We start from the raw sequence: 5,351 nt of genomic DNA, 5'->3' as shown, positions 1-5,351 counted from the left end.
GGTGAGCACTTTAAGCTCACCTAAGCTCACCCTACAGCATGCACCAAAGAGTTAAGTGCTGCTTCCCCGTAGCCACAGCAAGCTTCCTGTGGTTGCTTGCACTGCATGCCATCCATCCCTTCACCGCTTTCTCACCCGCTTGCTGCCCCAGCGACTCTCCGCATCCCTCTGACTGCAGGCTGAGAGCACACCGCCTGCCGAGTGGCTTTGCGGCTAAACGGCTGAGCTGCATGTATGTGCAAGAGTTTCACTACGACTTGGGCTTCACGTGTCGGGGAGGACGTGGGCTCTGCGATTTGGCCACGTCCAGTCTGATGGCACCTTCCTGTATTTCTCCAGGTTTCAATGCCCTTCGCTGCTTATATGCAATTGCTATTAGAGACCTCTTCTGCCTTGCTGCAGAAATGCCTCTGAAGCCACTTCTGCATGTGCTTTTTCTTGACTGCAGGCGTTCTTTTTATCAAATTTATGTAGAAATACACTCTGTTGCTGCCAGGCCAAATTTTTGCTCAACTTTTCCTTCACCCTTCTTCCGACAAGCCACCACTGACTTGTTATTGCTTATATTTCAGTTGTTCTTAGAGGAAGCAACGGAAGCTCCAATACAACAAGTGGTCTAAAACCATAGCAAAATGTAGCCCCACGCTAAAGAGTTTGCAGGCTGGAGAGGCACGGCGGTAGCAGGTACAAGTGGCGTGACCTGGGCCAGGCAGGACGCTGGTGGCAGCAGACACCCTCACCTCTGTGTCCACTGCCTAGGGCAACTGTGCCATGGCTGCCGCTCTCCTTTGCCCTCCAGCTGCGGAAAGATCGGATTTTTCATGCTGCCCAGAATCGCTCTGTAGTAGAAGATGAGGATGAAACCCGATCGCTTTGCCTTTAAGATCGCAAACTGAAAAAAAGCCAAATGCATTTCAGCAAATAATCTGAGGAGCAGGGCTGCCAGAACCCCCTAAGTGAGAGCAAACAATCCTTATCTGGCGAAGTTTTACGTTACTTAACAGCAGTGCAAGTGTAAAAGCATTTGTTTGTTTCTGTTACACACAAGGCATCTTTTCTGGGCAGATCCTGTTATTAGGGTTAGTCCCTGAGAATTTGTACCAGCACTTGTTCATCTTCCCACTTGCTCGACTACAGCCCGATTGCTGGAAATGGTGATTGCCAGTGCCCGTAATTTTTTTCAGATCTGAGGCCTCAGGGCGGCTCAAGGAGGAGATAAATATCATTGTCTTACGCCGTTTGCCTTGTGGCCAGTGATAGAAATGTCACTTGGTTGTTTTCCTCCCTGCCACCAGCAGTGCAAAATGAACAAGGGCATCGGCTTTCAAGACTGGTTGGCTCAAAGGAGGACTTTGTTTTGCGGAGTCTAGCTCGAAAGGGCATTAAAAGGACTGTAATCCCAAAGAGGGGGAAAGAGGTGACCTTTTGGTGATCTTCTGGGGAAAGGGCGACAGTGAAAGTTAGGCTCTGCGACCATTAACTCGGCTCTGTAACTTAGTGTGAAGGAGTTAACCAGATGTCAAATGACTTGCACACAGGGAGCCTGAGAATCACTTATCAGCAAGAGCCACATGGTGAAAGAGAGACCGCATAATAGCGACCGAGTGGGAAGTGTTTATAATTCCTCTTAGGAAGGGACTGGCAGAGTTACCTCTTTCTGTAGCAGCAAGCCCTTAGGCACAGCCCCTCGGACATGCACCAGGTTCACCCAGAAGTGATGAAGAAGCGCCTTTCCACCCCTGCCTTTGGCTGGCAGGTCGGAGCTACCCAGCTCTACTGGGGTTGGTAAAGCCCAGCACATGCCTGACTCCCTGCCCGGAGGATCTTTTGCCCACGCCACCCACATTTGGCACTGCCCAAGATGAAGAAAATAGGGCCATGTCACAGATCCCAGCCACTAAAATCTAAAAAACCACACAGGACAATGTTTTGTTTCAAAGCCTTGCACCTGGCAAGGCAGTAGCATGGGGTGGGGAGGTGCAAATCGTCGTGGGGCTGTGCGTGTCACTGTGGGATCCACCTTGGCTTCAGTCGCAAACACAGAAGTGCCTCGGTTAGCAAAGAAGCTGAGCTGAGGGCTCGGTTGTGGCTGGGTGGTGTTTTATCTCACTTCTTCCATCAGAATTCATTTGCATGCAGAGGTTTGGATTTTTAGAGCATTTAAGGTTAATTCATTGCAATATGTTAACTGGCTGCTTTCCTGGAGGAATAGCCGGCAGGGGTTAGGGAGCGTGGAGAGCAGAAGTTGCTCTGCCAGCTGCGGGATGAACGGTCTCCGCCACGTTCGTGCCCGGGGTCGCTACACACCCAGGACATCCCTGCAGTGTGCTCGGCTCCTTCCCGGCCTTGTCAGCCCTGCACGTCATGCCCTGAGCTCAATCCCTCTCTCTCACCCCAGAGAGGGGCAGGAAGCATCACACAGCAAGCCAGGAGCGGTGTCCAGCCACCCCGCAGCCCACAGGCACACAGGGGCATGCTCTGCTTTCTCCCTCTCTTCTCTCCCCTGTTTCTGCTCATCATGGAGCTCATCCAAATTGCTTTGCTGTAAGATCCCTGCCTTGCTGCTGGGTTCGGTTGAAATTGGCCGGTGGATTCAAACCATATTGTGGGTGGCTGATAGACAGGCAGATAGACAACATGATTGCGAGAGCTTCATTTCTGTAAGAAATCGGGCTAAAAATGACTCCTTATCCCAAGGGAGCTTGTCCAGCATGTTTCAGACTGAAGTATGCAAAGCAGAGAGAAAACACTACACAGACAGCAATGGTTAGGGTGCTAATTTGAGACCCACAGTCAAATTTCTCCCCTACCACAGCCTCTCCGTTTGGCCTGCAGTAAATCACATAATTTTTCTAATCCTCTGTTCCTTTTATGTAAAAGAGAGCCAAAGTTTGGGGGTTTTACCTTTTGGAGAGGGTATGATGGCTAAGTAAATTAGAAATCATTGATCCTTGGATACTACATCTAAGCCTACAGCCTCAGTCTGGTGCCATCAAAGCACATACTACCATTAAAAAAAATGTAAAAAAAAAAGACTTCTGCTTTCTGGGCCCGCAAGCCCAGAACCACATGGGTCTGGAAACAAGGTCCCACTCGGGATGAGGTACAGATACGGCTGCACCGGGGCGAAGAAGGTACCAGCATGCTATTGCATCTGGTAAAGTACTAGCACACGCTGAAACAACAGCCTTCTGCATCGTTCTGCTCCAGGGTCAGCCTGGGGAAGAAGAGCAAAATCTTGTCTTTCCTCACACAAAGATTGAAAGGCGAAGCTAAAATCCCCCCCAGATCTTTGCAGGGCGTAATACAGGGGCAAACACCTCCAGGGAGGCTGCAGGAGCCTGTTAGGAGTACTGAGCGTGGCAAACACTGTTTGTCACAGGACAGGGGAGCTGTGGTATTGCAGCTGCCTCTCTGCGCGCAGGGATGTTATTCTGCCTCTAGATTTGTGGTCTGATGTTCCTGAACATTTCCAATCTCTGGGTGAGCCTGTAAGCCTTTAGTTTTATCACATTAACATGGGAAAGTGTTGCGTGTCTTCAAACTGCTCCGGGAATAATATTTGAAGCAAAGGGATAATGTTTTGCGAGCAGAGAGGAGGTCCAAAATAGCGACGTTTTCTTCCCATTAGTGCCAACCATCCCTTCTGTGATGGGTGTTCGCTGACTGGGGGAAATGAATCGGTGATTGCTGCCCATCCCTCACAGGATTTATACTCCCAGAGCTGAAATCACCCACACAAGCAAGGCTAATGCCGTCACTTGCCAGCCCTCTCAAAAAAAACCGCAGTCGTGAACTCGATGCAAATTGAATCACAGCTGCCAAATTCCCCCTGGGGATGCAGGAGCTGAGGGCTCCCTTGAAGCCCAGTTTTCTGCTAGGGACCCATGGCTGTCCTAAACACCATCGTCCTGTGGGTGAGTGACTTCATCCTGGACCCACAGAGATGGGGATGTTGTTGTCTTGCCAGTGTGTTCCCACCGATATGCTATTGCTGTCATCGAGATGGAGCCTTTTAGTGTCCTCGAGGGCTTGTGCTGGTGCACTATTGTGTTCTGCCACAAAATGACCTCCCTCATATGGTGAGAACTTCACTTGCTGTATTGTTGTCTTCCTCCTCCGTCTTCATTCCTTTCCCTCAGTACTTCTACAATACTCACGAGGCACTTCTGAATCCAGCTGACCTCTGGCTGTCTTTAGTCATCCTTCTAGCTGAGTTTGCAGTGGGGAAAATTCCCATTCACTTATCATGTCTTTTTGCCTGAGCTCTGACATGGTCTCCATCTTGGCCTTAAAACTCAAAATTAGGACGGCCCTTTCCCAAGGAAGCCCTCTCTGGTGCTGGCTACGTAAGATGAGGAGAACAGGCAGAAGATCAGTCCGTAGGGCAGACTCTTGTGCATCCCCATTGGGTTGCCGCAAGCACCGCTCAGGACAACAGGCGTCGGCAGTTTAACAGAGCCGCTTCTCCCCTTCTCTCCAGCAAGCCGCCCAGCTCGCCCATCTGATAAATGTCAGGTTGGAGGGGCGTTGGCACCGAGGCTTTGTTTTTAATGCGCTGTTTTTCTAAATGCCTGTGAAATCACGAGGAAGGGTGTACTCTGGTTCTGTTTCCTTTTGACCTCTCGTTAGCTCTTGGCTGCAAGGGGTAAGGTCCCATGCTTGTGTTTCAGCATGTTTGTAGCAGTGCCGTTCGGCCGGGGGCTTGTTTTGGTTTGGCTTGGCTTTGTTTTCCTCTCCAAAGATGGGCCTGATGAGGAAGAAGGCAGGGAAAAGTTGAATTAAGAAAAGGCAGCTTTTGCGGTTGGGGCGCAGGATCGAGAGTCAACAGACGCAGGTTCTATTTCTGGCATCGCAGCAAAACTTCCTGGATGTCGCTGGGCAAGGCAGCTCGCACATCTCCACCTCGCCTTGCCTCCCTCCCGCCAAACAACGAAGGCTCCTGCTCTCCCTTGCCCGCCGAGGCACGGGGAGGGATGCTGCCGCGCCGGCGGCGGGGGCCGGCTCTGCCGTAGGGCTGCGAGGCGGCCCCGCGGCTCTGCCTCGACCCCGCAGCATCCTTGGGGGGCACCGCCTGGCCCGGCACTCGCTGCCGCAGCCCGCTCAATACAGCGCCCTCGGCCTTGCCACGGACCGCCGGGGCCCCCCGCCCGCCGGGCCCCCCCTACAAGGCGCTCCTTTGTGCGGGGAGGCGGGGGCCGGCCGGGCCGTGCCCCGGGGGGGCGGGCGGCGGCGGCGGCCCGCGGCGGCGGCGGCCCGGGGGGGCGGGCGGGCGCGCCGGGGGAGGAGACAGGCGGGGAGGGCGGCACAAAAGGGGCTGCTGCAGCCCTGCCCGCTGCTGCCGGCGGGGC

The sequence above is a fragment of the Ciconia boyciana genome, chromosome 1, assembly GCF_034638445.1.
Source record: "Ciconia boyciana chromosome 1, ASM3463844v1, whole genome shotgun sequence".
NCBI classification, from domain to species: Eukaryota; Metazoa; Chordata; class Aves; order Ciconiiformes; family Ciconiidae; genus Ciconia; species Ciconia boyciana.
The sequence above is the reverse complement of the archived record's forward strand: the minus strand, read 5'-3'. Positions refer to the sequence as shown.